This window comes from Panthera tigris, chromosome B3, assembly GCF_018350195.1.
Source record: "Panthera tigris isolate Pti1 chromosome B3, P.tigris_Pti1_mat1.1, whole genome shotgun sequence".
Taxonomy (NCBI): Eukaryota; Metazoa; Chordata; class Mammalia; order Carnivora; family Felidae; genus Panthera; species Panthera tigris.
The window spans coordinates 110035263-110045020 of record NC_056665.1 but is presented as its reverse complement, the minus strand read 5'-3'; the positions used below and the strand labels follow the sequence as shown (position 1 = coordinate 110045020).

The 9758-nt window shown below is 39.7% G+C and overlaps 1 long non-coding RNA gene across 1 annotated transcript; it reads left to right on the top strand.

The window, feature by feature from the left end:
• Nucleotides 1–8111, top strand: LOC122239274. Its single transcript, XR_006218223.1, has 2 exons — nt 1–130; nt 7859–8111. It is a non-coding gene; the product is annotated as an uncharacterized LOC122239274 (long non-coding RNA).
• Nucleotides 8112–9758: the final 1647 nt, after the last annotated feature.

The following is a 9758-nucleotide window of genomic DNA, read 5'->3' as shown; positions in this document are numbered from 1 at the left end:
TCCCGGCTGCGCGCGCGGTGCTTACCCCGGGGGAATTCTGAGCGAGTTCCCGCGCGGGCAGGCTCTGGTGGCGCCCACAGCCCCAAGTCGGAGGGTTCGGGCGGCCCCCGTAACCGTTTTAAAAACTCAGGTGACTCCTTGGCCAAGGTCGAAGCCTATGCGCTGTGCGAGGCCATTCTGAGCTGGAGCGCCGCGTGGCTCCCAGTGCCCGGGGTAACCTCGGGGTCGGTCAGTGCGAGAAGGGTCGTCAGCTTCCCCGCGCAGATCTGGGGTTGGAGAGGACGGACGCTACTTGAATTAGACTCCAAGTGACCCCGTGTGTGTGTGTGGGGGGGGGGGGGTGTTGGGGGAGAGAGACAACCTCCCCGCAGGCGTCCACTCTGCAGGAGTGAGATGGGGTTTTGCTTGCAGAACAGGACCGGAGGGAGGCATCTCGTGAGGACTGGTACCGCCAGCTTCCGAGTATGAAGCTTTCTTTGCTGGAGGAACCTGGCTAGGTTCTTACAGCTTTCAGCTTAGTTATCCCAATGCAGTTCTGAAGACAGGTTGTTCAGGTCACTTTGGACTCTACCAAATACCGGGGTTTCTTTCCTAAACCGTGTCTAACCGATGGCAGAGCTTACTTACTGAACGTGATTCATTTTTTTATTTGGGGGGTTTTTATTAACGGTTTTATTGGGATGTAGTTTACATAGCATAAAATTCACCTGTTTTAAGTGTGCAGTTAATGATTGTTAGCATATATACATAGTTGTGTAGCCGTCACCATAGTGGAATTAGACTGGCGATTTTTTCCCTAGTAATTGCCTTTATTCTCAAAAGTTTGCACAAGTGGACCTTTAAAGGTACAGCGTACTGTATATAAGAGACTCTGAAGATGTACACTCAAATCGTGTTATACCTGAGTAGATGAAATTAAGAGGAGACTCGAAGCATATTTTCCTAGGTGTTGCCAGTGGTGAAACTTGTGTATTGCAATCCAAAGAAATACTGTGTCAACTGCTTCATTTGCTGAGGAATATGGCATAAACCCCATTTTACATGTGAACAAATCAACATTGAAGGATAAATTGCCTAAACATAGCTGTGCCCAGGCTAAGCCCCAACCCTCGATGCCTTATCTCTAAATTTATTGCGTTTGCCACTTCATCAGCCTGCTTTTCAATTATATCTATGTATGACCTGTACCGTTCACTCATTTATTGAGCAAATAACTATTGAGTCACCACTATGCCAACAGCAACATAAAACTGCTCTAGATGCTGGAGATACCATAACGAACCAGCTAAATTCCTACCCTCCTCTAAGGTATGAGACCATGAGCAATTAAAGAAACACTCTAATTTTAGATATTGAGACGTGGCATTAAAAACAAAACAATGCTTATTTAATTTTTGAGAGAGAGACTACAGGAGTTGGGGAGGGGCCGAGAGAGAGAGAGGGAGACACAGAATCCAAAGCAGGCTCTGGGCTCAGCTATCAGCACAGAGCCCGACGTGAGGCTCAAACCCATGAACTGCAAGATCAAGACCTGAGCTGAAGTTGGACGCTTAGCCAACTGAGCCACCCAGGTGCCCCAAGACATGGCATTTTAAAAAAAGAGGCAAACCAGGAGTATAGGGAACAGTGGTAGGAGGCAGGATCTGTCTTGAGCAGAAATCTGAAAGAAGAGAGGAATTGGGATGTAAGAGAAAAAAGATTTGGTTTGAGCAACTGGAAAGATGGAGTTGCAGTTTACTAAGTTAAAATAAGGTAACGCTGTGAAAGGATGAGGTTTTTGAGTTAAGCTTATGAATGCAGCTTTAGATGCTTTTTAGATGTCTCTTAGACATCTAGTTGGAGATGTGGTATTTCATTCTGTGAAGTTACATGTCATTTGACCAAGGGAATGGTCAAATTCAAGGAGATGAGGGGGAACCAGGAGGAAGGATCGAAAAGGGGAGTGTAGTGTGTTACGAGGATAACCAGGAGAGCATATGGCCTGAGAAGATAAATGAAGAAAGTGATTTGTGGAAGAGGGGACAATGTTAAATGTTAACAGATTGATCAGATAAAATGAAGACTGAGAATGGCCCATCTGTAAGAGAATAGAAATACAGTTAAATAACTTGGGTTTGAACTGCATGGGGCCACGTGGATTTTTTAAAAATAAATACCGAACAGGGGCGCCTGGGTGGCTCAGTCGGTTAAGCGTCCGACTTCGGCTCAGGTCACGATCTCGCGGTCCGTGAGTTCTAGCCCCGTGTCGGGCTCTGGGCTGATGGCTTAGAGCCTGGAGCCTGCTTCGGATTCTGTGTCTCCCTCTCTCTGACCCTCCCCCGTTCATGCTCTGTCTCTCCCTGTCTCAAAAATAAATAAAACGTTAAAAAAAATAATAAAAAAAATTAAAAAAAAATTTAAAAAAATAAATACTGTACAGCACTGTAAATGTATTTTCTCTTCCTTGTGATTTCCTTAACATCTTCTTTTCTCTAGTTTTGTTGTAAAGATACAGTGTATAATACATATACAAAATGTGTTTAATCAACTGTTTATATTATCAGTAAGGCTTCTGGCCAATAGTGGGAGTCAAAAGTTATTTTAAAAAGTCATGTGGACTTTTCAACTATGCAAAGGGTCGTTTCCCCACCCCACCTCCTTCAGTGGTCAACTGTATATAAAGTCTTTTGATATAAAATCTTTTGATATATATGTTTATACTGACAGCTACTACAGAAACAGTGTTTACCCTTTTTTGAGGAGGTGTACGTTTTTACAACCTTTCTGAAGTGATGTTATCTAAAATTTAAATGCGTGCTTTTTTTGACCAAGTAATTTCACTTGTAGGCACTTATCCTACAGAAATATTTATACATGCACACCAAGGTATGTGTGTGTATATATATATATACATATATACATATGTATATATATATATGATACAATATGAGTGTTAATCGCAGCATTGTTTACAGTTGGGGAAGAAAACAAATTTTCATCAAGATGGATATAGTTTTAAAGGAAAGATATTAGTGTATAGAGGGGCACATGAGTGGCTCACTTGGTTTAAGCATCCAACTCTTGATTTCAGCTCAGGTCATGATCTCACAGTTTGTGAGTTCAAGCCCCACATTGGTCTTTGCACTGACACTGTGGGGCCTGCTTGGGATTCTCTCTCTCCCCTTTCTCTCTACCCCTACCCCACTTGCTCTCTCTCTCAAAATAAATAAACAAAAAAAAATTTTTAAGTAAATAAATAAAGGAAAGCTATTAGTGTATAGATATGAAAGACACCTGCTACAGCTTGAAACTTGACCTTCTAGAATTCAAGTATTGAGGACCTAACCCTAAGTGTGATGGTATTTGGAGGTGGAACCTTTGAGAGGTGATTAGGTTTAGATGAGGTCTCAAGGGTGGGATCCCCATGATGGGATTAGTGTTCTTATAAGAAGAGGGGGACCTGAGCTCTCTTCTCTCTGCCATGTAAGGACACTAAAGCCATGAAGTAAGTGCTCGCCAGAACTGAATTGACTGGCACCTTGACAGAGTTCCCAGCCTCCAGAGCTATGAGAAATAAATGTTTGCTGTTTAAGCTACCCAAACTATGGTATTTTGTTATTGCAGCCCTAGCTGGTTAAGAGAGATAGCCTTATTCAATGATAAAGTTGGGTTATCTAATAGAATGTATATGATCTCATTTATGTTAATATACCTGTGGGAGGCCTGTCTAATCACACTGTCAAAAATTACTCTATTTACCTTCCCTGATACTATTACTTACCCTTTTCTATCTGTAGCACTTATCACTATCTAAAATTATTAATTTTTATACTCATTTATTGTTTTGTCATAGTGGAAGGTAAGTTCTGTAAGATTTTTGCCTTTCTTGTTTATCTTTCTATCCCCAGTGCTGGGGTATATAACTTTTAGAAACATTATTTTAGGGAAAAAACCTTAACAGAGAGTATTCCTGCAGCAAATTAGACCACAAATTCTTTCATGATGTTTCCTTCAAAGGGTGGTGGCACATTTCCCTGCTTTTGAGTGTAGGACTTAGTGACTAGCTTTTAGTAAGTGGAATATGGCAGAAGTGGAGGGATGTCAATAGGCCATAAAAGGCACCATGACTTCCTCCTTGCTCCTTCTCTTGCATCATTCATTTGGGTAGACCAGCTGCCCTGTCATGAGGACATAGCAAGCAATGCTCTGGAGAGTCCTCTGGGCAAGAAACTGAGGCCTGCTCCCAATAGCCAGTGGGGAACTTAGGCCTCTAACCATTTCGGTCAGCCCCAGTCAAGACTTAAGATGACTGCATCTCCAGGTGACAGCTTGACAGCAGGGTCACAGGAGGGAGAGAAGGACTGGAAGCAGGTCCTCTGGAGTGGACTCTGGAGAAGATTCTGTACCAAGATTCTTAGGCCATGTCAGATTTCCAGGTCTTTTACCTGTCCTCTCCTTGCAGCGAGGGCTAAATTGACTGAGATTTTTAGACTCAGTAAGTTACTGAGAAAAGTGTGTTAAAATTGGCACTTCATTATTATGGGGTTTTCCCTGTATAGTTCTGTCAACATTTACTTTTTAATTGTGAAACAATTTGCACACAAATTTAAGATTTTTACTTTTCTGTTGAATTGCCCCTTTTTATCATGAAATCTCACCCTTTATTTCATGTGATACTTCTTGTCTCACAGTGTCTCACACTTTTGATATTTAAAAAAAACTTTTTTTTTTAATGTTTTATTTACTTTTGAGAGAGAGACAGAGCATGAGCAGGGGAGGGGCAGAGAGAGAGATACTCTGATATTAGCGAAACCACATTTCTTTCAGTTGGTGTTTGCATGGCAGTTTTTTTTCCATTTTTTCTTCAACCATTCTGTGTTGTTACATTTAAAGCTTATCTATTATGTAAACAGCACATAGTTGAGCTTTGTGTCTTTTAATCCAATCGTATAATCTTTGCTTTTAAATTGGAATGTTTAGACTATTGATGTTTAAAGTAAATCCTGATGAAGTTGGATTTAAGTCTACCATGTTGATGTTTATTGTCTATTTTCCCCATCTATTCTTTGTTCATATGATGGTTAATTTATGGGTCAGCTTGGCTGGGCCACAATGCCCAGATATTTGGTCAAATAGTATTTTTGATGTTTCTGTGAGAGTGTTTTTGGATGAGATTAACATTTAAAGTGGTGGATTTTAAATAAAGCAGAATGCCCTCCATTATGTGGGTGGCTTCATTCAATAGTTGAAGTCCTATTCAAAACAAAAATTGACCTCCCCTGAGTAAGAGGGAATTCTGCCAGCAGATTGTCTTCAAACTAAAGTTGCACAACATTGGCTTTTCTCTGGGTCTCCAGCCTGCTGGTTTACCCTATAGATTTTAGACTTGCCAGGCTTCATAATTGCATGAACCAATTTCTTAAAATAAAATCTCTTTCTACATACGTACACACAGTCTATTCATTCTGTTCTCTGGAGAACCCTAACACAGTTTCTTAATTTTTCCTTTATCACTTTCTTTGAATTAAATATTTTAATTTTATTATTGTATCTTTCTTTTGTTTTAATTATATACTTCTGTTATCGTTAGTGATTACCCTTGACCTACAGATTAAAAAATGCATATGTATTTGACTTATGATAACTTAAAATTAAAACTTTTATAATTTCTGCCCCAAATTAAGAAATTTATATTTTAACTCCATTTTAAACTACCCTATAGCCACTGCACTATTATCATGTACTTTTCCAAATGTAATAAATCCTACAAGACATTATTATTGTTGTCATTATTAACTGCTAGTACTTATTTCTGTTTCTCTACACATTTACCAATTCTACTGTTCTTTATTCCTTTCTACTATTCTGTGTTTCTAAAATGGGCTAATTTTCCATCAACTTGAAGAATTTCATTTAGTATTTCTTATAGTATAGTTCTTATAGCAGTAGGTCCCTTCAGTTTGTTTTTTTTCCCCTGAAAACTTCTTTATTTAATCTTAATTTTTGAACGGTATTTTCATTGGGCGTAAAACCCTAGGATAACAGGTTTTTTTCCCCAGCACATTGAAGATGTCATTCTATTATTTTCTGACTGCTTTAGTTAAAAGTCAGCCCGCAGTCTTCTTGTATCTTTGAAGGTAGTGTGTCTTTTTCTCCCCTCTGTGGTTGTGTCTAAGTTTTTCTGTCTTTAATTGTAAACACTTTGACTATGATGTGCCTTGGTATGAGTTTATTATCTTTATCATGCCTAAGATTTGCAGAGTTTATTAGAATCTGTGGGTTGATATCTGTCATCAGGTTTGGCAATTTTTTTCGTCAGTATTTCTTCAACCCTGTTGTTTCTCTTTTCTTATTTTGAAACTCCAATTACAAACATGTTAGATCTTTTGAGTGTGTACCACATGTCTTGAATGTAATTGAAAAAATTTTTTTCAGTCTGCTTCAGTTGGGTTACTTATTTTGACTTGACTTCAAGGTCATCAATCCTGGTGGCTGTGCTTCTAAGACACAAAGACAGAAAATAAGGAAATAGGACTGAACCTGTAAATTAGCTTTAGAATAGGGAGATGTTACCATTCCCTAGCAACTGGTATTCAAAGCAACATGTGAGCATAATTAGCTGTGTATCTAAGCTCTTTATGTATATGATGACAAAGCAAGTTTTTACAAATGTCATTTTCTATTGCAGTGTAGTTATTTTCAATTCCTTTCTCCTTCAAATCCAATTAATGAATCCCCTTTTGGGATTGTTGTGGTAGAAGTACTTTAGTCCATGTGTAATGTCCGGACCATCACAGTATTATATTAGTACAGTAAGACCTTGGTTTGCAGGCATAATTCATTCTAAAAACATGCTTGTAATCCAAAGCACTTACATATCAAAGTGGATTTCCCCATAAGAAATGATGGAAACTCAGATGATTCATTCCACAACCCCAAAATATTCATATATAATTGATTACAATACTGTAAAATGATACAAAATAAATACAAAATAAAGAAAATGCAAAATATAAAGAAAATTAGCCAATTAACCTCTACTTACCTTTGAAAATCTTTGTGACTGGGGTGAGGGAGACAAGAGAGAGGAGGGTTATTGTGTAGGACAACTTTCACTATCTCTAACAGAATCACTGCTATGTATTGGCTCAATGAAATCTTTTTCTACATGGGGGCTGTTGTACACGTTCACACAAATGTTGACTGTAGTACAGTATTAATAAACTCTTGTCATATACTGTATTTAATGTAACTGGAAATAAGGCAGGAGAGGAAAGGGTCTGTATCTGCAGGCTGCCTCACCTAGAGTGAAGGAAAGCATTCACAAGCTTACTCTTGTATGGAAAAGCAAAGGACTGTCCATAGGCGCTTTGAAGTGACAAAAAATACAGTAGTGTCAGTTGTGGACACCTGCCAACGTTCTGAAAAATCACTGGGGCCGAGACCCACAGTGAGAGAGAGAGAAAACTGTTGGCTCAGTTGTGATTATGTGATGTACAGCAGCATCATGTACTACTCGTATTGCAAGACATCGCTCGTTTATCAAGTTAAAATTTATGAGAAATGTTTGCTCATCTTGTGGGACACTCACAAAACAAGTTATTCTCAATCCAAGGATTTAAGCAGATGCTTCTCCCAAATGTTCCCTTGAGGGGATGTTTTCTGAAATGGCATTCCTCATGGGAATATTTGTATGACTGAACAGCTATTTTCATTAGAAATCCATTGTCTGTCTCTCTATATATTTCTTTTTATTTTTTTATTATTATAAATCCATTTCCTGTCTCTCTATATATTTCTTTTTGTTATCTTTGTATTATGTTTCTTTTTATTTTAAGTGACATTCGAAAGTTAATTGATCAATTGTCTGTTGATACAGGGCACATCTGAAAGAGAAAAGGCAGAAACCACTTTAGATCTGTTGGCAGATATGAACAGATTCACCCCCTATATGAATACGAAGAGAAGATCGCATTGCAGCCTGTAGAAGCTGGAAAAGGCAAGAAAATAAATTCTCCTCTAGAGCCTCTAGAGGGAATGCATCTGTGTCGACACCTTGATTTTAGTTTGGTAGACTTGTATAGGACCTCTAACCTATATAACTGTAAGATAATAAATTTATATCATTTTAAGCAACTGAGTTTGTGGTAATTTGTTACAGCAGTGACAGGAAACCAATACACTAGTCCTCCTCCACTTATTCCTGCAAATACACATATCATTTTCAGATTATAAGGACATGTATTTTATATAATTTCCTGCCAGAATTGTTACTCAGAACCTCCTGAATGGTGTTGCCTGATTGTTTGATTTACCTTTTTGATTAAAAAAAAAGATAACAGGTATTTAAAAGAGAGAGAAAAGAGGGGCCCTTGGCTGACTCAGTTGGTAGAGCATACTACTTTTTTTAAAATTCTCTTAAAATGTTTATTTATTTTGAGAGAGAGAGAGAGAGACAGAGTGCAAATGGGGGAGGGGCAGAGAGGAAGACACAGAATCTGAAGCAGGCTCCAGGCTCTCAGCTGTCAACACAGAGTCTGACATGGGGCTCGGACCCACAAACCACGAGATCATGACCTGAGCTGAAGTCAGATGTTCAACTGACTGAGCCACTCAGGTACCCCTAGCATGCTACTTTTGATCTCGAGGTCATGAGTTCAGGCCTCGTGCTGGATGTGTATAGCTTACTTAATTAAATAAAATAAAGAAGAGAAGATAGCACGAACATTTCTTTTTTTATTTAAAAAAAATTTTTTTTTAAAGTTTATTTATTTTTGAGACATAGAGAGACAGAGCATGAACGGGGGAGGGTCAGAGAGAGAGGGAGACACAGAATTGGAAGCAGGCTCCAGGCTCTGAGCCATCAGCCCAGAGCCCGACGCGGGGCTCGAACTCACGGACCGCGAGATCGTGACCTCAGCCGAAGTCGGACTCTTAACCGACTGAGCCACCCAGGTGCCCCAACCATGAACATTTCTTGATGAAGGTAAAAACAAATTTTGATTGATTTTTGAAGAAGTAGGATTGTTATTAACCTTGCATTACTCCAGGAGATAATTGATAAATGTTGAGTAGTTTGTTTGGTTTCTCAATGAAGGATCAAAGGAAGCAGTACCGCATGGTCAACTGGAAGCCTTTCTGCCTCTGTGATGTATAGACAATACGCAAGTAGAGCCTGAAGGTCTAGTGTGACATTGAAGAGAAGGTATAGGGGAATAGGGCTGTGGGAGCTGAGAGTTGAGGTGGTGGTTAAAGAATGAAATGTTCTAGTTTTATATTTCTGGTGTGGGACAATTCCGGCTGATGACCAAGTCCCGGGTTGTTTCTGAATCTGCATGTGAGAAGTTGAGGTGAGATAGAGGCAGTCATTACTGTTAGGGTCAGGCGTAAGGCAGGGTAAAGATAGGAGTCAGAGGCTAAAAAATTTTAGCAGTCAAAGACTTTATTTGGGAACTAAGGTCTCAGGCGAGGTTCCGTGACTCAGGGAGGGAGGGAGAGAGAGAGAGAGAGAGAGAGAGAGAGAGAGAGAGAGAGAGAGAGAAGAGAGAGGAGTCAGGGAAGTCGCCCCCAGGTGTGGTGGGGTGGGGTTTTTAAGCTGCAGGGGTTTAGGTCCGGGTGGGCCTTTTTCCGCGTGATTGCTCGGTGATTGGTTGACCTCCAATTCGTTCTGGCACTCTACTAGGGGCTTTTCATTGGGTTGTGCTGGCAAGATGGCCGTCCCCTCTACTGTGGTTCCAAGGACATCCTAACAATTACTGGTAAACTGGTCCTCAAAAATT